Consider the following 24,617-nt stretch of genomic DNA (forward strand, 5'->3'; position numbering starts at 1 on the left):
ACCCCCTGGCATCATGAGAAAGTGGTACCTGCTTCCAGGTACACCCTCACAGAGTCATTTGCGGCTCCTCGTCCCCAACTCTTCAGAATTTATCCTAAACAAGGGCTTTTGGGCTTTTCTGTTCCATGGACCCCTTTGGTAATCTGCTGAAGCCCCTTCTCACAATAGATATATAAAATAAGATACACAGGATTTGAAAGAAAATCAATTATGTTGAAATAGCTATTAAAATGTTGAAAAAACAAATTTATTGTGGAGTAAAACAATGTTCTTCTTTATTAACATATTAAATAAACAAGACCTAGCAGCAAGTCAAATAAATAACTACTATAATTTGAGGTAGTGACAAGTGGGAATATTTCAAGGTATCTGCAACAAATGTAATATAACATCATAAATCTGATTTCTATGGGTGACAAACCCTGATAATTCTTCTGTGGCTGGTTGCCTGCCTTCCTGCTGAAGAAAATGCTAACTTTCAACCAAAGGTTAATTTTAAAAAAAAGAGAGAGAGAGAGAGATAATTTTTCCTATCCTAATTTAGAGACTCCCTAACCCCAGAACAAGAGCCCTGTCTTATGACATTATAAAGATGTATTTCAGGACATGAGGTTTTCTATACTGGGTTCTTTCAAATTATATAGTCTTAGGACCACAGGGAACTTACACACCTTCGTGCTTTATAACTATCTGGCATGTTTACTCGTAGCAATTCTTAAATCTCATTTCTTTATTTAAGCACTGTAATAAAAAAAAAGTCTATAATAGCTCATAGACTTTTATTTAAAACAGAAAGCAGAAAAAAATAGAAAAATTATTCTAACCACACCAGACCCCAGAACCCCCTCTATCCAGCACCCTCAGTCTTTTTCTCTAGGAGCAAACATTGTTACCAGATTGCATATAGTTCCAGAAATATTCTATTTATTTATAAGCATCCACATACATACATGTATATGTGTAAATATTTGAGCTGTATGTGTATGGAATGTGTGTATGCATCCTGTGTATTTTTACAAACGGTATCATTTTATAAACACAATAGTGGAGGTTACGTTTTACACTCAATAGCATATCTTGGACATAGTTCTCTGTCAGAATTGTATAATTACTGTTTTCCTTTTCTTGGCTGTGTACTCCATTTATGGAGTATCCTACTTTATTTAACATTTTCCCAGTTCATTGACATTAGGTTAATTTTGGTTTTTCCGTACCAAGAACAGTGCTGCAATGAGGACTCTTGTCTCTATGTCTGTGCCCACATACTCAGGATAAATTCCTAGAAATTGAATCACTGGAGCAAGAAATATTTGGTATTTTAGGTTTAACCTGATTATGTTCGAAAATTTACTATCTAAGGAATTTAAAATATATTAAAATGTAAACTTGTTAATATGAATAGGTTAGATTTATCATGCAGGAGGGTTGTTCATGATATTGAAGTGAAAAAGATAATTCACAGGATTAAATATAATCTTATTTTTAAAAACTATTAACTTAGTCACCTTCAGGAATATCATGAAGTGAGGAGGAGTAGATTTTAACTTTTTATACGCCTCTGTGTTACTTCATATTTCACATTATTTCACATGCGTGCCTTTGTGTATATACACAAATAGGACCACGTAGTGCTTTTATCACTAAATATAAAGTGTGGATTTCCTACCATTTCAATAAATCTGAATCACTTCAGTTTTTAATTTATATTTCACGTCTTTTTAATGATGTATTGCAATCCATAATGGAAAGTGTGTGTATTTAGTCACTCAGTTATGTCTAATTCTTCTTGGCTCCATGGACTATAACCCACCAGGCTCTTCTGTCCATGGGATTTTCCAGGCAAGAACACTGGAATAGGTTGCCATTTTCTCCAGGTCATCTTCCCAATGCAGGGATGAAACTCATGTCTCCTGTATCTCCTGCATTGGTAGGCAGATACTTTACCACTAGTGCCATCTAGAAAGTACCATAATGTGATAATCCACTTATGACAGTAGTGGTCAGAATTATCTAAATAGGTAAGACACACACAAGGTATCACATTCACAAGGCCCAAGTGTAGAATACAAAGCATGTCCCTCTCATTTCCTTGGTTCCCACCTATCTAATTTCCCTCCCACCTATCTAATTTTCCTCCCTGGAGGCAACTATTATTACCAGTTTCTTGCACATCCTTTCAGAAATATTCTAGGCATATAAAAATATATTTATATGCTCTCTTTAATAGAAATAACATGCTGTTCTGCACTTTGCTTTTTCACTGAATAGTGCATCTTGGAGATGTTTCCACTTAAGGATAAACAGAGCAACTTCATTCTTTTTGTTAACTTCATAATATTCCTTTTTTTCCCAAATAGACTTCGATAGAAGAACGTTTAGGTTGTTTCAACCCTTTAATTATTACAAACAACATTGTAGTGAATATTCCTATACATACTTCACTGTTTCCCACATTATATGATTAAAATCCTGGAAGTGGACTATTCTGAGGAAATTTTTAATTTTTTATAAATATTTTCGAATTGTTCTTTATAGTGATTGTACCAATTTGTATTTCCTTGACTGACATTTGAGAGTGACCACTCATTCCCTAATAGTTTGCTATCAAACTTTTTGATCTTGCCAACTTGATAGGTGAAATTTCTGTGAATGAAGTTACACGTCTTTTTGTATGTTTGATAATCCATCCCCTCTTGACGGACGATTGCTTTGAGTTTTTAGCTGTGACAGACTTTCTCATACATGTATTTTTCCTTTAATATCTTTTGTACACTTGCTCTTCAGGATTGCCTTAGGATAAAATCCACTTTGAATGATTAGCATCCAAAGGTAGACTCATGTGAAAGGCCTCAGACACGTTATCAAATCACCCTCTGGGAAGGATGTAGCAATTTGCACTCCCACTAAGTGTGTTTCTGCATAGCTGAAGAAACCACTTTTTATGCTGATGGCTCTTCACTGCCTGGGGAAGCTTCAGACATCTGTGTGACAAGTCAGCTTCCCGGGACTCAGAGGTGATAAGATGGCTTGAAAGTTTCAAATCCTTCCAACTAATTTGGTGTCAGCCTTCCAGAGTTCAGGCTAGCAAGCTGTCCTCCTGGAATGCAACACCCCATCCATCAGGGGAGCCGAGCAAGCGGCAGCCTTGGAATGTGTGTATTTCACACAGGACCTGAGAACAAAAAGCAGTCACCCACAGTGTTTAAACGGATTTGATCTTTCACAGGGCTGGCAGACCCACCGCGATCCACATCAATGGTTCGAGGCCCTGGGGCTGATGTACCCATTAAAAACAATAACTAAACAAGATACTCCCCCACCTCCCTGCCCACACACCCCAGGAAAACAGTCAGCTTTGAGGCACTCAAGGATGAGTTAATAAGGAAGGATTCCTTCGGGCATCCAAGCTTGCCACACCCGACCATGAGGGCCTGTGCGGATCCAGGAAACGCAGTGGACAGTCTATATTTAGACGAGGGCATTGCAAGTGCACCACATTTTAGTTGCAAAATTCAAATTGACTCTGGAATATGCCAACCTCACGAAATGAAAATTGAATTGAGCGTTACTTAAGAAGCAAGGAGAAGGCCTGTCAAGCAGATCCTGCTGGGGAAGAAGGCTTTTTGAGAGGCAGTCCAGGGGCCCTGGTCATCAGGGTAGTGATCTACTCTTGACCTTGAACTGCTGGTCTGGATGGAGACAGGGTTATTTTCAGACTGTACTAAATCTAGAGGTGTTGGAACCAGCATCCTGGACAGAGAAGGGAGGAGGTGAACTTTGACCCACTGCCACCAAGTTGGGGGATCAAGAAGATCCTAAGCCAGGGATTCTCAGAACCTCAAGAAAGCCTTTCCAGTCATCTGTCTGTCATGGCCATGGCACCTTCCCTTCTCTGCAACATCCTTGTGAGCCCTTCACAAGTTCTGTTTGACTGGCAGCCTAGAGTACGAGAAAGAACAGGGACATTGAAATCAGGTGAATCCAGGTCTGAAGTCCTGACTCTGCAGCTCATTTCTCTAAGCCTCAGTTAATACATCTGTAAAACGAGACTGAGACCATCTCATAGGATTAGAGTCAGGAATAAATAGGAAAATAGATGAAAAGGACTCAGCTGGGTGCCAGACACTTGTAAATATTTCAAAAATATTAACTATTAATATTTCAGCTATTAACATTTTGAAGCCTCTAAAAATATCAACTTTGCAGAATACATTTAATAAGTATCTGTTGACAAGATGGGCTATATCTTTGGGGGAAATAAAAATGGGATCAGTTCCTTCTCATTTAAAGGTTAGAAGACCAAAAATAAATTGAGACATCATGATACCTATGACAGCCCTCCTTGGAGCTTCCCTGGCGGCTCAGGTGGTAAAGAATCTGCCTGCAATGAAGGAGACCCTGATTTGATTCCTAGGTTGGAAAGATCCCCTGGAGAAGGGAATGGCAACCCACTCCAGTATTCTTGCCTGGAAAATCCCATAGACAGGCCATGAAATCGCAAAGAGTCTGACGCACCTGAGCGACTAACACACACATGATTCCTACACCCAGATTTAATCAATGTTAACATGTTGCTGAATTTGCTACCTATCTTCTTTCTTCTCTTAAGAAATAAAATGTTGCAAGTACATCTGAAAGGCCCCACTCCTTGTCCCATTCATCTCTCTCCTTCTCAGAGGCAACGCCAGACTGCCCCTGATTAAGTAGATTCTCTTCTCTGCTTTTTCCTAAATGGGTCCTCTCAGAAGGAAGGAGGAGAGTGGTCCAAAATGAGGCCTTGGATTAGATCAATTCTGAGTTCCAATTCTGCTCCTGCTCCTTTACTAGCTGGGTAGTCTAGCAAACTGCCCAACCTCTCTGTTCCTCCTCTCCCCCCGTCTTCTCTAAAAGTGGGACAAATAACACTTCACTGGGTTTTGTGAGAATGAGATAAGACTATTGATGTAAAGCAGTGATTCACAATCAAGGATCAGTTTGCCCCACAGGGGACATTTGGCAGTGTCAGGAGACATTTTTGATGGTCATGACTGAGGTGTGCTATTGGCATCTCGGGGGAGAGACCAAGGATACAGCTAAGAGTCCTACAGAGCACAGAATAGCCCCCACAACAAAGAATAACCTGTCCCAAGATCTCAGTTATGCCAAAGTAGAGAAATCCTAATAGAAAGCATTCTATCATTTTGTAAGGGCTTTAAAATATTTATTCAATAAACATAATAAATTATAATTTTTATTTGTTACGATATTGTGTTAGACATTTCCACATGCATTATCTCACTAGCAGTCAGTGAGTTGCTTCTTCTTAGTGAAAAGAATGACAGAAGGCAAACACTGTTGCTTCTGCTTATCTGAGGATATCTTATTCTACTTGTTAAACTGGTAAACTTACTTAAAATATAAATTTTCAGGCTAATAGATTAACTGGAAGTTGTTACTCAGATTCTAACACTTGCTCGCTGTCTGTAAAGAACAAATTGTATCAGCACTTTCAGCCACAAAATGGGTTCATTTAAACCACAAATATTCCTTCAACCTAAGCAAGCCCAGGGAGTAGCATAGCAAAAAATTAAAGCATCGTAATTAAGCTAGTCTTTTTGGCTCAAGTTCACAAGCACTGGCTCCCAAAACCCCAAGAAACCCCAGAAGCGGGGTAGAATATGGGAAAACGAGAGAGGCCATAGCGCTGCTTCTCTGATTCACCGCAGGCTCAGGTCTGGACTACGCGCAGAGAGCACCCACTAGGAAAGGCCTTTGCTCCGAGTCTCTAAGTGTGGCCCCCAGCCTAGCAGCATCCACATCACCCAGGAGCTAGTGGAGATGATGCCCCAGACCTACTGGGTGAGAAACTTGGGGTGCAGCCAGGCAGTCTGGGTTCTCAAGTTCTCCGGGTGATTCAGATGCACTCTCAAGTTTAAGAACCACTAATCTAATAAGATGGCTCGGTGGTAAAAAAAAATCTGCCTGCCAATGCAGGAGACGCAGGAGACCGAGGTTGAATCCCCGGATTGGGAAGGTCCCTTGGAGGAGGAAATGGCAACCCACTCCAGTATTCATGCCTGGAGAATCCCACGGATAGAGGAGCCTGTCCACGGGGCTCGCAAAGAGTCGGACACGGCTGAGCATACACAGAACCTAATCAGGCCACATCTCACATTCCCTGTGGGTCCATTTCCTATTGCCCATGGCCCTCACTGCTGTAACAAAGCTCACCAATACCTGTTCAGAAGTGGAGAAGCTACTCTTTATTGGCATTTCTCTTGGGCTGGAAGCTTCACATATATTCTTTAACTTACATGAGAATATGAGGGAGAGACTGTTATCCCTTTTTCCAGATGAGAAAATTTCAGCTGAGAAAGCCAAACAGCTTGCCCAGGGTCACAGCTACAGAAAAGGACTGGAATCAGGATCTGAATCTAGGTCAACCTGCCACCAAATCCTATCCTCTTAACAATGACATCACACTGCCTTCTGATGATGAGGAGAGACAGAACACGAACTCCTCAGCCCTGCTGGGGCCAAACTGCAAGCCTTGCCAAGTTAGTCTTTAGAGCCCCTCTGTCACCTGTCCTGGGATTCACCTGGCCATAGGTAATCCCCTGGGATGCTTAACCCCCAGTGACCTGATTCTTCCCCCTAGAAGCCAAGGCAGCCCACACTATCATGTTCTTCTAGCCCTTGCCTCATATCCTGGGACTTCAAATCCTCACTCTTCCTCTTACCAGCTGTGTGTCCTTGAAGCTGACTCAACCTCTCTGTGCTCCTGTTTCTCATATGTAAATCAGTTATTGTAATACATTCATATCAAGGTTGTTAAGAGGATTAAATGAGATAATAAATATTAAAACATTAGCCCAGTGCCTGTTGCGTAGTAAAAACTAATTAACTCTTGTTTTTTTCCCCATGCTTTACACACCAACAGCTATCAAAACTACTCAGTCCAGGGTTGATTCTATTGCAGTCTCATTTATTGGCCAATTAGCTACTATGAGGAGCTAATCTTCACTAAGGTATTAATTCATAATAATGGTTTTCTGTGTTTGCCTCCACCATACCATTTACACTTCAACCAGAGGCCCTTAGTCCTTGAAACTGTGCAGCTTGGGAGTGATTAAGGATAGAAATATTAGGGAATACGGAAAGCCAGTGGGAAGCCTTTCCCTATCCTTTATATTGCCCCATTGCAACTCTAATAGACAGGGAATCCTGGAGAAATGAGAAATGGGACAAGAGAGGGAAGTACGCCTTCAAGGTTGCATCTGGCTTTGAACAGAAACAATGAGCTACTGGCATCTGAATATCAGGATAGGTGGGAATGATGCAAAAAAAAAGTGAAATCAAAGACTAACAAGCCGTTTGCCAACATTTAATACAATTGCTTGGTATCTGCGTGGTTGAATGTAATAAAGCTTCATTAAAAAGTAGTTATAACAACTAATAAGACTCTAATTAAATTACCTTTCACTGGGCAAGCTGCTTGTGAGGTCCTAATTAGGTTATTTGCTGCCATTGGCCTAGCCTGGGAACAAAAGAAGATTCTATTATGTCCTCCATGATCCCTAGAAAGCCAGATCTCTAGACTCATGCAGAAAATGCTGAGAGGCTCTGAATCTGAGGGCAGCTGGTCTCAGACTATCTTAGTTCTCCAAAAACCATGATGTGTGGCCAGAGTGAAATCCCTTAATAGGTCCCACTGCTCTTAGGAGCCAGACAGTTTAAAAGATGGAAAGGGCATTTAAAGATGGACATTCTTTTTTTTTTTTAATGTGCATTTCTTTTATTAAGTTGAACCACATAAAATTGGTGATACTTTATTGTTTTTATACAATTTCACCTTCAAACCTAACCTACTTAAGAGATTATGGTTATATAATTATTTCAAAAACTAGAAATTCAATCATAAAAATAATCTTTGGCAAAAAAGAGGGAAAATAGTCCTCATTTATGTGGTAATTAAATACAGCTTGTAAAATGCCTTTACATTAAATTTTTTTTTTTTATTAGTTGGAGGCTAATTACTTCACAACATTTCAGTGGGTTTCTAGGAACTTGGTATTACAAAAGAGGGCCTGAGAAGTGATTTATTCAAGGTCTTCCAGCCAGGAGCAATGTCCCCTCTCCACAACCTCCTCCTGCTGTAGTCTGGAAAAGACATAGAACTCGAGCTGCTAGTATGGATTTTCATTTGGGAAGAGAGAGAGAAACAAAAGGCACTGGCTTCTCAGAGGCTCCTGTCTTTGAAGCTGTGTGTGTGTGTGTGTGTGTGTGTGTGTGTGTGTTTGATGTGTTGAAAGTAGTTCCATCTCAGGTAATTGAAGACCTACTTACAGTGTGGGTTGAACTCTCTCCAAAACCACCAGTGCATTGCTGCCACAACCATCTTCCTAAAACACAGATCCAGTCACACTAGCATCCTGCTGAACTACCGGGGGGTAACTTCTGAGCTTCTGCGCATGGCAGAAATATTTTTCTGCAGTTGGGCTCCATCACTCAAGACTGAATTTTCTGAACTGCCAGTAAATGCACCAGGATTACTGTCACAAAGTTGCCTCATTTAAAAATATTAAATATAAAAGTTAAATCGAAAAAAAACAAAAGGCTAAGCTTTATGCTCAACAAACGGTAGTCCCAGCTTTGCCCTCACTAGTGGGCAGCCTTGAGCAAATTACTTGCTCTCTCAGCTCCCACCTTCTGCCTATAACATGGGGATGACATTTGACTTATCTCATCAGGGAAATAGGAGAATTAGATGACAGTAAAGCAGATGAGCCACAGGGGACCCTGGTATTACCTCTCCCACCACATGAGAGCACTCTCCCTTCCCCGAACATGCCTGCTCCCTCGTGTCTAAAGCCTTTGCACACATTCTTCTCTTTGCCTATCGTGCCCCTCCCCCTCTTCTCTGTGTCATGAATTCTTCCAACTCAACTGTACTCAAATGTACATTTGCCATCTGCTACAGCTCCCCACAGTGTAGGGGACTCTCCCATCCTGTGCTCCCCTATCCTTGCTTCACCACATCAGAACCTTGTCATCCTGGGCTGAATGGATTCTTGATGTCCCTCTCCCCCAGGAGACTGGGTCTCTCCCAGCACAAGCCCAGGACACAGGAGAACACAGTAAGTGAATAGCACCTCATCACAGGAACTATAAAAAGGAGCTGTGAACAAGAAACAAGATTGGTTGGTTCCACTGTCACTTTTGTTCCTGTCCCCAAAACTGAAATATAAATAAATTCCATTCATGATTACACACACATTCAAACACACACACACACACACACACACACACACACACGATATTAGCAGTAATTACCTATACTTGTTTGTGTTTTCTTCTCATGCTTCTCTATGCCAAATATGTGTAGCTCTTGTAATAAGAACTAAATAAGAGAGACAGTACTTCAAATTGAGTGAGCTGAAAGCATAAAGGAGATATGCAAAGAGCCAGTTTTCCAAACATATCTCTGAAAAAGTTGGGAGATTGCTGAATTTCAATGTGGTGCAGTTCTGATTTAAGACCTTGAAGTCTCTGAATTTCTTCTCTATCATGTCTGTGACAGGAACTAGTTTGGAGCTTAGAGGTACAGATCAGGCAGAAAGTCACTTTCTCGGTATCTTCAAGGTGACTTTTGGGGGGAACTTAGAGTTTTTACAGAAAGGAGAGAATAAGTACTCTGATGTCCAATACAGTAGCCATTGGTCATAAAACATGAATCAAACTTTATTTACTCATTAAAAGTAAATACAATTAAAAGTTCACAAAATTAAAAGTTCCTAAGTCACAGGTTCAGTAGCCATATGTATTCAGTAGCCATATGTGGCTGGTGGCTGACATATTGGACAGCACATCTTTGCAGAAGGTTCTATCAGACAGCGCTGAGTTAGTGTGTTTCTCAACTTGCTGTCAATGTGGTTGGTGATATCTCCAGAGAATAAATGCGTCCATTTACCCCATGAATATGTTACGTCTTACTTTAAAAAATATGCATGAATGTTAGTTGCTCAGTCATATCCAACTCTCTGCAACCCCAAGGACTGTAACCTGCTTGGGTCCTCTGTCCATGGAATTCTCCAGGCAAAATACTGGAGTGGGTTGCCACTTCCTCCTCCAGGGGATCTTCCTGACCCAGGGATCGAACCCAGGTTTCCTGCAATGCAGACAGATTCTTTACCATCTGAGCACCAGGGAAGCCCTTAAAAAATAATATATATGTACATATTTTTATATTTTATATTATATATATTCAATGCAATATAAAAATGATGCAGTGACTTTGGGAAATAGTTTGGCAGTTCCTCAAATAGTTAACCATAGAGATGCCTTATGGCCCAGTAATCCCACTTCTGATATATACCCAAAAGAATTGAAACCATATGCTCACACAAAAATCTGTGCATCAACTCTCATGACAGCATTATTCATAATAGATGAAAATTGGAAATAACTCAAATGTCCATCAGTTGAGAAAATGGATAAACAAATTTGATAAATACATACAATAGAGTATTATTTAGCCAAAGAAAAGAATGAAGTACTGATAAATGCCATAACGTGGATGAACCTTGAAAAGGATAAGAGAAAGAAGCCAAATAGGTCACATATTGTGTGATTTCATTATACAAAATCTCCAGAGTGGGCAAATCCACAGAGAGAGAAAGTAAATTAGTGGTTGCCAGAGGCTGAGGAGAGGGGGGATGGAAGTGACTGCCTATGGATACAAGGTGTTTTTTAAGGGTGATGAAAATGTTCTGGAACTAGATAGTGGTGATAGTTGTACAACTCTGTGCATACACACAAAACCACTGACTGTACACTTTAAAAGGATGAATTTGTTGTGATGTCTCAGTGAAGCTGTAATTTGAAGAAAAAATAAATACTCTTCTAATTGGGAAGCAATCTAAATGTCCACCTGTAGGCAAGTGAGGAAAAATCCCTGACACATCCATACAGTGGACTTCAGTGCAGCAGTTAGAAAGACTGGATTCGATCTAGGTGAAGACAGATCTGCAAGACAAATTGTTGCAGGGCAGAAACAAGTTTCAGAGAGTTGCATACAGTATAAAATGTAACATTTTTTTAAAATCCCAAATATTTTATTTTCTATGAGTGTATATCTAAAAATGCAGACATTTTGGTGCATTACTCTTTATTGCACTTAGCAGATACTGTGCTTTTCACAAATTGAAGGTTTGTGGCAAAACCGCATCGAGTCTATGGGCACCATTTTTCCAACAACACTTGCTTACTTCGTGTATCTATGTCACATTTTGGTAATTCCCACAGTATTTCAAACCTTTTCATTATTGTCATATCTGTGCTGGTGATCTGTGATCAGTGACCTTTGATGTTTACTATAGTAAGGAGGGGGCAAAGCACAAACCATGCCTGTGTAAGACTTCATTGTTGTTGTTTAGTCACTAAGTCAGGTTTGACTCTTTGCAACCTCATGGACTACAGAATACCAGGCTTCCCTGTCTTTCACTAGCTCCTGGAGTTTGCTCAAACTCATTTGCATTGAGTCAGTGATGGCATCTAGCCATCTCATCCTCTGTTGCCCCTTCTCCTCCTGCCCTCAATCTTTCCCAGCATCAGGGTCTTTTCCAATGAGTCGGCTCTTCACATCAGGTGGACAAAGTACTGGAATTTCAGTTTCAACATCAGTTCATCTAATGAATACTCATGGATGAGTCCCTTTAGCATTGACTAGTTTGATCTCCTTGCAGTCCAAGGAACTGTCAAGAGTCTTCTCCAGAACCACAATTCAAAAGCATCAATTCTTTGACACTCACCCTTCTTTAGAGTCCAACTCTCACATCCATACATGACTTGCTTAATTGATAAATATTGTATGTGCTCTGACTGTCCTATCCACTGGCTGTTTCCCTATTTCTCTCCCTCTTCTCAGGCCTTTCTATCCCCTGAGACACAATAATCTTGAAATTAGGCCAATTAAAACCCTACAGTAGCCTCTTAAATGTTCAAGTGAAAATAAGAGTCACACATCTCTCTCTTAAAAGTTAGAAATGATTCAGTTTAGTTGAAAAAGGCATGCAGAAAGCCAAGACAGGCCTAAAGCTCGACCTTTTTTTAGCCAAGTTGTAATGTAAAGGAAAAGTTTTTGAAGAAAATTAAAAGTGCTACACTAGTGAACACAAGAATGGTAAGTGAAGCAGTCTTATTGCTGATGTGGAGAAAGTTTTAGTATTCTGGAGAGACGATCAAACCAGTCACAACATTGCCTTAAGCCAAGGTCTAATCCAGAGCAAGGCCTTCTCACCAGTTCCACAAAGCCTGAGAGAGGTGAGGAAGCTGTAGAAGAAAAGCCTGATGCTAACAGAGGTTGATTGATGATGTTTAAAGAAAGAAGCCAACTCCACAACATAAAAGTACAAGGTGAAGCAGCAATTGATGATGTAGAAGCTGCAGCAAATTATCCAGATGTAGCTAAGACTGTAGTGAAGGTGGCTACACTAAACCACAAACTTTCCATGTAGAAAGAACAATCTTATATTGGAAGAAGTTTCCATCTAGAACTTTCATAGCTAGAGAGGAGAAGTCAATGCCTGGCTTGAAAGTTTCAAAGGACCAACTGAGTCTCTTGTTAAGGGCAAAAGCAGCTAGTGACTTTAAGTTAAAATCCGTGTTCATTTCTCATTCTGCATATCCTAGGGCCCTTAAGAAATAAGCTAAAATCTACTCTGCCTGTGCTTTATCAAGGTAGCAACAAATCCTGGATAACAGCACAACTGTTTACAACATGGTTTACTCAATTTTTTTAAGCCCACTGTTGAGACCTACTGTTCAGAAAAAAAGATTCCTTTCAAAATATTACTGCTCATTGACAATGCACATGGTCACTCAAGAGTTCTGATGGAGATCTATAATGAGACTAAGGTTTGTTTTCATGCCTGCTAATACAACATCCTTTCTGCAGCCCATGGATCAAGGAGGATTTTCAGTTTGAAGTCTCATAATTTAGGAAATGCATTTCATAAGGTTGTAACCAGCATGCACAGTAATTCCTCTGATGGATCCGGACAAAGTCAATTGAAAACTTAGGGAAAAAATTCACTATTCTAGATGCCATTGAGAACATTCATGATTCATGGGAAAAGGTCAAAATATCAATATTAACATAAGTTTGGAACAGCATGGTATTGACACAAAAACAGACATATGGCTCAGTGGCACAGAATAGACAGAACAGGAATAAACCCATATACCCAAACTCCTGTAGTCAGTCTTTTACAAAGAAGGCAAGAACGTACAGTGAAGAAAAGACGGTCTCTAAAACAAGTAGTCCTGGTAAAGCTGGACAGCCAAATGTAAATCAATGAAGTTAGAACACATCCTCACACCCTGTATAAAAATAAATTCAAAATAGCTTAAAAACTCAAATATAAGACATTCAATTCAGTTCAGTTCAGTTCAGTCGCTCAATCGTGTCCAACTCTTTGTGACCCCATGAATCGCAGTACGCCAGGCCCCCCTGTCCATCACCAACTCCCGGAGTTTACCCAAACTAATGTCCATTGAGTCGGTGACGCCATCCAACCATCTCATCCTCTGTCGTCCCCTTCTCCTCCTGTCCCCAACCCCTCCCAGCATCAGGGACTTTTCCAATGAGTCAGCTCTTCGCATGAGGTGGCCAAAGTATTGGAGTTTCAGCTTCAGCATCACTCCTTCCAAGGAACACCCAGGACTGATCTCCTTTAGGATATAAGACATGGCACCATAAAACTCCTAGAAGAGAACATAGGCAAAACATTCTCTGACATAAATCATACCAATATTATCTTAGGCCAATCGCATAAGGCAATAAAAATAAAAGCAAAAATAAATGGGATCTAATCAGATTTATAAGCTTTTTTACAACAAAGGAAACCATAAACAAATGGAAGGCCAGCCTATAGACTGGGAGAAGATATTTGCAAAATAATGTGACCAACAGGCTTAACTTCTAAAATATACAAACAGCTCATATAACTCACTAACAAAAACAGCAAAACAGTCCAGCTGAAAAATGGGCAGAAAATCTAAACAGACATTTCTCCAGAGAAGACATACAAGTGGTCAATAGGCATGTGAAAAGATATTCAACATTACTAATTATTAGAAAAATGCAAGTCAGAATTACGATGAGGTATCACCACACACCAGTCAGAATGGCCATCATCGGAAAATCTACAAATAACAAATGCTGGAAAGGGTTTGGAGAAATGCTACCAACGTTGTTGGTAGGAATGTAAATTGTTGCAGCCACTATGGAAAACAATATGGAGATTCCTTTAAAAGATAAAAATTGAGTTTCTATATGATCCAGCAGTCCCACTCCTAGATATATACAGATCAAACTGTAATTTGAAAAGATACATGCACCTCAGTGTTCACAGCAGCACTGTTTGTAATAGCTAAGACATGGAAGCAAGCCAAATGTCCATCAACAGATGAATGGATAAAGAAGATGTGGTACATATACATAATGGAATACTATCCAGCCATAAAAAATAATAAAATAATGCCTTTTGCAGCAACATGAATGAACCTAGAGATGATCATACTAAGCGAAATAAGTCAGAAAGAGAAAGAAAATTCTGTATGGTACCACTTACATGAGGAATCTGAAATATGACCCAAATGAACTTATCTGTGAAACAGAATTGGACTCACAGACATAGGCAACAAACTTACAGTTACCAAAGGGGAAAGGGGGTAAGGGAGGGATAAATTAGGAGTTTGGAAATAACAAATACAAACTTCTATATATAAAATAAACAACAAGGTCCTGCTGTATAGTACAGAGAACTATATTCAATATCCTCTAATAAACCATAATGAAAAGAATATGGAAAAGAATATACATATATATGTGTAAATGAATCACTTTGCTATACATCAGAAACTAACACAACATTGTAAATCAGCTATACTTCAATTTTTAAAGTTTTTTAAAGCCCACAAGTTTGCAAGAAGTTGATTCCAGCCCTCATGGATGACTTTGAGGGGTTTAAGACTTCAGTGGAGGGAGTCACTCCAGATGGGGTGTAAACAGCAAGAGAACTGGAATAAGATGTGACCGATGGGCTGAATTGCTGCAGTCTCATGGTGAAATTTTAATGGATGAGGGATTGCTTCTTATGGATGAGCAAAGAAAGTGGTTTCTTGAGATGGGATCTGCTTCTGGTGGAGATGCTGTGAATACGGTTGAAATGACACCAAAGGATTTAGAATATTATGTAAGCTTAATTCATAAAGCAGCATCAGGATTTGAGAGGACTGACTTCAGTTTTAAACGAAGTTCTACTGTGGGTAAAATGCTATCAAACCACATTGCAAGCTACAGAGAAATCATTCATGAAAGGAAGAGAAAAGACACCAAAGGATTTAGACTATTATGTAAACTTAGTTCATAAAGCAACAGCAGGGTTTGAGAGAACTGACTTCAGTTTTAAAAGAAGTTCTACTGTGAGTAAAATGCTATCAAACAGCATTACATGCTACAGAGAAATTGTTCTGAAAAAAAGAAGCCATCGATGTGGCACACTTCATTGCTATCTTATTTTAAGAAATTGCCTCAGTCACCCCAGCCTTCAGCAACCTCAGTCAATGGCATCAAGGCAAGACCTCCACCAGCAAAAGGATTATGACTCACTGCAGGTTCATGGTGATGATAGTATTTTTTAGCAGTATTTTTAATTAAGGTACTACATGTAGTTTTTTTGACATAATGCTATTGCACACTTTAAAATAGAGTGTAGTATAGTATAAGCATAACTTTTATATACAATGGGGAAAAAATCAGGTGATTCGCTTTACTGCATATTCACTTTGTCACAATGAACTGAAAGTAAACCTGAAATATCTCCAAATACCTGTACAAAGGGGGAAAATACTGTAAGGTTATTCACCAAAAAGATATCAATAGCTACATAAAGGAAGTACTCTGAAATTGAGGGCAGTTGTCAAAGATAGGTTCTTAATTTTTACAAAGAAAAAGTACTCATTTGTGTGTGTAATTAAGGATTTTTAAAGCTCTCTTTATTAAAATCAAAGCATAAATTAGATCATCCCTATAGGAATAAAGAGAAATATAACGAAGAGCTTGCTTCAAGAAATAAACTACCTAAGTATAATCAGATACTTTGTTAATTAACCTCTTATATTCTCCCAGGTAAAGCAAACTACCTTTTTTTTTTCTTTAAATTGGAGTATAATTGCTTTACAGTGTTGTTTCTGCTATACAATGAAGTGAATCAGTTATCTGCATACATATATCCCCGCCCTCTTGGGTCTCCCTTCCACCCTCCCCCCATCCCACCTATCCGGGTCATCACAGAGCGCTGAGCTGAGCTCCCTGATAAACATATTTGCAAGGCAGGAAGAGACACAGAAGTAGAGAGCGGACATGAGGGCCCACTGGGGGAAGGGGACGGTGGAATGAATTGGGAGATGAGCATTGACCATATATACTCTACCGTGTGTAAAACAGGTAACTCGTGGGAAGCTGCTGTATCCAACACTTACACTTTGCCTATCCCTGAACTCTCTAGGGCTGGAAATTCTCCTGTGGGGCTACTTCCTCTGGTTTCCTTGCTGAGGGAGCCCCAGACCTGAAGGGCCTGCACTCCAACCTGATTAGATTTGTTAGCTGGGTGAGTTCCTCTCTATGTCACTGTCATCACCTCTCACTAAGAGGTCTATCTCGATGAAACCCTGAGATTCTTTCATGCTTCCTGTAACCTGTGTCTCTGCTGAGATGGTTGAGAACACTGTATGTGACCCTATTTAGGGGATTTTTTCCCCCCAGAGTTTGGGAAGAAGAGAGATCCTTTTCATTTGATTTTTGAATTTTTTTCCATTCTTTTTTTTTTTTTTTTTCATTTATTTTTATTAGTTGGAGGCTAATTACTTTACAATATTGTAGTGGTTTTTGCCATACATTGACATGAATCAGCCATGGATTTACATGTGTTCCCCATCCCGATCCCCTCTCCCACCTCCCTCCCCATCCCATCCCTCTGGTCTTCCCAGTGCACCAGCCCCGAGCACTTGTCTCATGCATCCAACCTGGGCTGGTGATCTGTTTCACACTTGATAATATACATGTTTCAATGCTATTCTCTCAGATCATCCTACCCTCGCCTTCTCCCACAGAGTCCAAAAGTCTGTTCTATACATCTGTGTCTCTTTTTCTGTCTTGCATATAGGCTTATCGTTACCATCTTTCTAAATTCCATATATATGCATTAGTATACTATATTGGTCTTTATCTTTCTGGCTTACTTCAGTCTGTATAATGGGTTCCAGTTTCATCCATCTCATTAGAACTGATTCAAATGTATTCTTTTTAATGGCTGAGTAATATTCCATGGTGTATATGTACCACAGCTTCCTTATCCATTCATCTGCTGATGGGCATCTAGGTTGCTTCCATGTCCTGGCTATTATAAAGAGTGCTGCGATGAACATTGGGGTACACGTGTCTCTTTCAGATCTGGTTTCCTCAGTGTGTATGCCCAGGAGTGGGATTGCTGGGTCGTATGGCAGTTCTATTTCCAGTTTCTTAAGGAATCTCTACACTGTTCTCCATAGCGGCTGTACTAGTTTGCATTCCCACCAACAGTATAAGAGGGTTCCCTTTTCTCTACATCCTCTCCAGCATTTATTGCTTGTAGACATTTGGATAGCAGCCATCCTGACTGGTGTGTAATGGTATCTCATTGAGGTTTTGATTTGCATTTCTCTGATAATGAGTGATGTTGAGCATCTTTTCATGTATTTATCAGCCATCTGTATGTCTTCTTTGGAGAAATGTCTGTTTAGTTCTGTGGCCCATGTTTTGATTGGGTCATTTATTTTTCCAATCTTTTCTTCCCCAAATCACAAGGAAAAAAGATAAAATGAGAAAGAACACAAAGGAATACTTTCTCATTATGTAGCTAAAATTCCATGGTGATTCTCTTCCAATCAGCATGTTATTACTGAGTGACTGACTTACAACCACCGTTGGCTCCCATTCTCCTTCATTCTCTCTCACTTTCTCTGACTCTCATTCTCCAGTTTTATTTTCCTGTGTGTTCTCTTCCTTTCAGATCAGTAGCTTTTTGTCTTTCAGTGAGGATCTTTGCTCAAGATGTGCCCATTTATTTACATCATCATCTTACAGAGACCATGTTTACCTTTGGGAACTTCTTAAACCAGACAAGTTCTGTTCCCTCTGAACCTTTCAAGCAGCCTTTCCTTTTTTTGACAAAACATTTCTAAAGATAGCAGTTTACTCAGGATGTCCCAAGAACAAATGATCCCATTTGTTAGCAGAGAGCCTTGACAATCTGCTTTCTCACCGGCCAACCTCTCCTGGCTGGAGTCTCCTGCTCCTGTGTTTTCATTTCTTACATCTGACCCTGGCACACTGTCCCACAGGCTGCTCATTCTTCTAAATACAGATCTCATCTGCCCTGCCTTCTGAAGGATGATCGCACCACAAGGTCTCTGTTAATCAGTCAATAATTGATTAACATGCAGAGAATGGCAAACAGCCAAAGAAACATCAGGATGATGTTGGGAAACCTGGTCCCTCGACATACCGTGTTACAATTTTGTCAAAATGTCCCTAATAAAAGATGACTGCTTGCTCATGATAAATGAATCAGAGCCCTCTAGTAGGTGTCAGATTAACAAGACCCCGCTGTTAGCACCAGCACAGCCGCCATTTGTCCGATGTGCCGGGCCCGTGCTAAGTGCCTCACATGCATTATCTCCTGCGGTCTCTACAACAACCCTAGAGATGAGAAGAGAGGCTTACTAGGAACCTATTTTTACACATGTCTAGACGTTGAAGTTCAGAGATTGAGAGGCTTATAAAACTCACACAGTCAGCTCACATGTTAAATACCTACTTTGTGTCAAAGTCTCTTCCAGGCACTGCAGCTCTAAGGAGACAGGCAAAGCCTCCACTTTCCTGAAGCCATCATTCTTGGGGAGTGGGTCTGGACAAATACTCCGTATATAAGTGAACAATATGGCTTGTCACTGTAACTCCTAGAGAGGAAATAAAACAAAGTGGTGAACTAGAAGGGTACAAGAAAGTGGCAGCCAGAGTGCCAGAGTGAAGAGAAAGAGGAGAGAGGTGACAAAGGATGTCAGGTTGAAAGACAGCATGGACATTTTGTATGATCTTCCTGGTCATGTTAAAGAATTTAGTTTTCTCTGAGTGTAGTAAAAAATCATTGGAAGGTTTTACAGGAAATAATAGAATCTGATTTATGTTTTTTAAAGACCTCTGTGCATAAATGGAGAATGGATTTTAGAGACTCAAGAGTGGAGTCAGGAAGGCCACTTTTGGGAGGCAGTTTAAAAAGTGGTCCAGGAGAGAGGTGATGGTGGCTTGGGACTGTGCCCTGTTTTTATATATAAAAAGTGAAACCATCCAGGAAAAATAAACATGATGTAGGATTTACAGAGAACCCTTCCTTCCTTACTAAATTGACTTGAGACATCTTTAGGCCTTGTCCCATCTCATACTAAACGTGTGCAAAGTATGTACCACTTGTTTTTCTTTACACTTTTTATTGAAGTGTGACGTACATACAGAAGAGTGCACCAATCCTAAGGACAGGGCCCTGTTGGTTTTCATAAAGTGAACACATCGCTGTAAGCAGCACCCAGACCAAGAAAGAAAAAATTTTCCACACCCCAAAGCTCCCCGTCCTGTCAGTCTCTGGCATTCCAAGTATGTTTTTCCAGAATGACATTCTGGAAATCAGTTTTCTCAGTCTTGCCTAACCCATGACCCCTTTTTCCAAACTGAAAATTGCATGCCCTCTGCCATCAGAGATTCTCTTACACAGCCAACCAAGAGATTTCAACCTTGCATTCTGTGATTGGTAGTGTGAAAACAACAGTATTTTCATGTAAACAAAAATTCTAATATAATGTTGAATGTGCTTTTTTCAAACCTGACATAAACTCCCACTCCCAGTTTCTGTTAGGCCCCCCTCTTGAGAATCACATGTCCAAATTCTGTTAAGACTGCAAGCTGCCGTTGTCTAGAACAGCCTGGAAATCTAACAGCACGGACTATAGGACTGGAATACATGAGTCTGTAATAGGACAAAGCCATGATTTCCGGGGTTTGTTCAGGGAACAAGACACTGGCAGAGAACCAATATTTACTGAACACTTATTATGTCTCTGATGCTGAACTAGGTGTTGCAGCATGTTTTCTTATTTAACCTTCTCTACCCTTTGAGGATGGAGTCATTCTCTTCATTGAATAAATAAGAAAACTGAGGCTGTGCTGTGCTATGCTTAGTCGCTCAGTCGTGTCAACTCTTCGTGACCCCATGGACTGTAGCCCACCAGTCTCCTTTGTCCATGGGAATTCTCCAGGCAAGAATACTGGAGTGGGTTGCCATGCCCTTCTCCAGGGGATCTTCCCAACTCTGGGATTGAACCCAGGTCTCCCACATTGCAGGCGGATTCTTTACCATCTGAACCACCAGGGAAGCCTGAAACTGAGGCTAGGAAAGGCGAAATAATTGGGCCAAGTTCTCAGGACTCATAGTGACCAGACTTGGAACCGGCTCTGTCTGCCTCCACATCCCATGCTCATTTCACTCAACCAAAGCAGCCTCTCTCATTTTTTTTCCCTCTGATCTGTACTTAATAAATTGAAAATGTTGTTCCTGCAATAAGCCACATTTCTTTTAATGGTTTCCCATTTACATTTTTTAATGCATTGAGTTTGAAATGAACGGTGAGGCAACAACAACAATTTGTAAATGAAATGGGAAACCTGGCTATAACTTTGCTTTCCTCCAGAAAACAAGGGCTCTTTAAACCTGATGAAGTTTAATGCTTGCTGTAAATCCAGGAAAAGAATGAATGAGCACAATTTAAATCCCCCAACTCAAAGCCTGGCCACTTGAGGAACATAGGAAACACACTGTGTCCGTTTTTGAGAAGGGAGCCAGCAATTTACAAACAATCTAGATTAACTGCATTAACATCTCTGGCAGAGCAATTCATGTTCTCTGGCTTTCTGGAAGCTCCAAGCTCAAGCTGTCCCTAGGTTCTTTGGCTTTGCGTCATGAAGGGAATTGATTTGATCAATTACATTGCTGCTGCCTAATTAGTAAGCATGGCCACACTTGCCCATCCGTTTCACAGAGATTAAACTTGGGATCCTGACTGCAGACCAATTTTCGTAGCTAAAAGTCACTGTGCCTTTCATCCTCAATCCATACCAAGTTCCCAGAGTTAATCATAACAGGACTTTAGTCCAGAGCTGGGGGCAGGTTTTCAGAGTCCAGACAACTGGGTCTCCGGGGCCCTCCTGCATGACAACGCAGATTATTTTGGGAAAGTTATTCTGGTTCAGAACCCCTGCCTTTCTGTGCATGTCAGGTATCACCCTTCACAAAGCACATCCACCCCACCCTTTCATTTGGGTTTCCCAGTTTCTCAGGAAGAAAGAGGTACAGCTCTCGTTTTAAACACAAAGAAAGGAACCTTCACAGAAATAATTACTCAAGGCCATACAGTATTTCTCAACTAAGATTAGTCATCTGTTTTTATTTTTTATATAAGTAACTTTTATTGGGTTAGTTTTATCTTATTGTTCATTTTTAGAAGATACAAAAAAACAAAAAGGTAATGAAATGCCATTGTTCACACATAACCACTGAAACGTTTGATGTATATTTATTTACTCAGCCATTTTTCTATGGGATGATACCATACATTTTTCCAACCATATTCACTAATTTAATCTTTAATGGTTGAAGTATATGGATCATTAAACCAAACACTTATATTGAATATTTGAGATTGGTTCAAAATTTTAGTTATGATTAATAATGTGGCAATAAAATTCTTATATCTAAATAACAATAACTAACATTTATTGAGTATTTATTACTCAGATTCTGCACTAAGCATTTTACATGTATTATCTTTATTTATTGATTGATTTTTATTGAAGTATAGTTGATGTACAGTGTTGGGCCACTCTGATATACAGCAAAGTGACTCAAAGTTATACACATATATATGTATATATGTGTACATTTTTAAAAAATTCTTTTCCATTATGGTTTATCCCAGGAAACTAGGTATAGTTCCCTGTGCAATACAGTAGGACCTTGTTGTTTATCCATTCTATATATACTAGTTTGCATCTGCTAATGCCAAACTCCCAGGCCGTCCCTCTTCTCCCCTCCTCCCCCTTGGCAACCATAAGCCTGATCTCTATGTCTGTGAGTCTGTTTCTGTCTTATAGATGGGTTCATCTATGCCATGTTTTAGATTCCACATACAAGCAATATCATATACTACTTGTCTTTCTCATTCTGATTTACTTCACTTAGTATGATAATTTCTGGTTGCATCCATGTTGCTGGAAATGGCATTATTTCATTTTTTAAATTTATTTATTTTTAATTGAAGGATAACTGTTTTACAGAATTTTGTTGTTTTCTGAGTAGTATTCCATTGTATGAAATACTCTGAGTAGTATTCCATTGTATGAAAGTGAAAGTGAAGTCGCTCAGTCGTGTCCAACTCTGCGACTCCATGGACTGTAGCCTACAGGCTCCTCTGTCCATGGGATTTTCCAGGCAACAATACTGGAGTGGGTTGCCATTTCCTTCTCCAGATCTCGCCAACCCAGGAATTGAATGCGGGTCTCCCACATTGTAGGCAGATGCTTTACCATCTGAGCCCCCAGGGAAGTATATTCCATTATATAGTACCACATTTTCTTTATCCATTGATCTGTTGATGGACAATTAGGTTGTTTACATGTTCTGGCTATTGTAAATAGTGCTGCTATGAACATGGAAGTGCATGTATCTTTTTGAATTATATTATAGTTTTGTCTGGGTATATGTCCATGGTAATTCTATTTTTGGCTTGCTGAGGAGCCTACATACTGTTTTCCATAGTGGTTTCACCAACTTACATGCCCACCAACAGTGTAGGAGGCTTCTTTTTTCTCCATGCTCTCTCCAGCATTTGTTACTTGTAGACTTTTTAATGATTGCCATTTTGACCAGTGTGAGGTGGTACCTCATTTGTATTATCAAATTTAACCCTCCCAAGAGTCCTATGAATAAATAATATTACCTTCATTTCATAGGTGAGGAAACTGAAGCCTAGAGAAATTGAGTAATTTGCCCACAATGACATAGATAATGACTCCAGAGGCAGCGCCCTTAATCATTAAGATAAATTATTAGGATTGTAATTTCAGGATAACTAAATACATCAGATTGTACGGTCTCTGGGTCGTATTGCCCAATTGCCCTCCAGAAAGCATATCCCAATTCATATTTCCACCATCAGGATATAAATGCCCACTCACTTGCATCATCACCAACACTGGTCATTATTAATTTATGTTGTCCTTAGAGAAATAAAGTCCAGACTTCTGATAGCTTATTCATGCTCTTTAGAGCATGCGTGCAACCTGGTTCCCAATCAAAACATTGATATTCTTTAATTGTTTTTATCCTTTTTTTGGTACGTGGGACCCTTTGAGGATATAATGGAAGCTCTAAAGCAGCTACACAGAAAATGCACACATGCACATCAGATGACCTTGTGTTCTTCAGGAATTCACAGACACCATTAAGGACTCCTATGCTTTCAGTGAAACCAAAACCAAAAACAGGGCTAATGAACCTCATCAAATGCTGGTTTGACCAGATGATTCTAACACTCCTGCAGTGTAAGGAACCAGATCAGAAGAAGCTGTAATAAAATGCCCAGGCACAGTAATGGTCCATTTACCCTGTGGAGGGGCGGTACCCAGGTCAAAACTCCCTTCTGAGGTTGTGCTGTCCTCCACCAAACCAGCAAGACCTCAGAGCAGATGGACAGGCCAGCCCTGGCCTGACCCCATTCCTGCGCTTCAGCAGCCTCCGAAGAACAAAGCTGGGCTCCTTCTGCCAAATGCACTTCTTCACACACCAGTGTCTTTCATGATCTCCCCTCGCATCCTGCTCCTTTATGGTTTGGAAAACCTCATCCCAGATCTATCAAGCCTCTCCTATCACCAGCAGTGGAGGAAGGCAAGAGGGGAGGGAAGCATGAGGGCCAGGACCTTGCCCATCCATCTGCTGTGATGCCGCTCTGCCAGGAAGGTTTTTTCTGGGAACTTCCCTTGGCCAGAGCACATGCTTTGAGGGCTGTTTTTAATAATGATCCGTTGAGGCTCAGTGGCATTTTCAGAATTAGGGGTGGAACATCTGGCCTTCAAGGAAGGAGAGGGACAGAGGAATCAGCACTCTTGAGTGCACTACCCTTTGGGGTGACCCAGTGGAAGGTTTAGCTCCATCTGGATAGACAGGATGGGGCCACCAGACCACCAGGAGTCACACACAGAGGCTGCCGGCAGCTCCTCAGGCTGAACCCGGGGCTCCCTGTCCTTGCTGCCTGTCCGTGGCTACCTTGGAGGTCTCATTCTGCACAGGACAACCATATTCTTGTCAGAAACATGAGGAGGAGTGGTAATGAAAAGGGAGCTGATCTGCCCTTTTATTGTCTGGCTTAGCTCTTTCTTTTTATCTCTGTTCATTAATTTTTGTTCATCCTAGGCCCTATCCTCTCACATT

At 40.3% G+C, this 24,617-nt stretch overlaps 1 protein-coding gene across 1 annotated transcript in view; it reads left to right on the forward strand.

Annotated features, from left to right (window-relative positions):
* ADRA1B (adrenoceptor alpha 1B) overlaps window positions 1–24,617 on the forward strand; it is a 58,457-nt gene that overhangs the window by 13,028 nt on the left and 20,812 nt on the right. The gene's annotated exons all lie outside the window — the stretch shown is intronic.

Source organism: Muntiacus reevesi, chromosome 1 (assembly GCF_963930625.1).
Source record: "Muntiacus reevesi chromosome 1, mMunRee1.1, whole genome shotgun sequence".
Taxonomy (NCBI): Eukaryota; Metazoa; Chordata; class Mammalia; order Artiodactyla; family Cervidae; genus Muntiacus; species Muntiacus reevesi.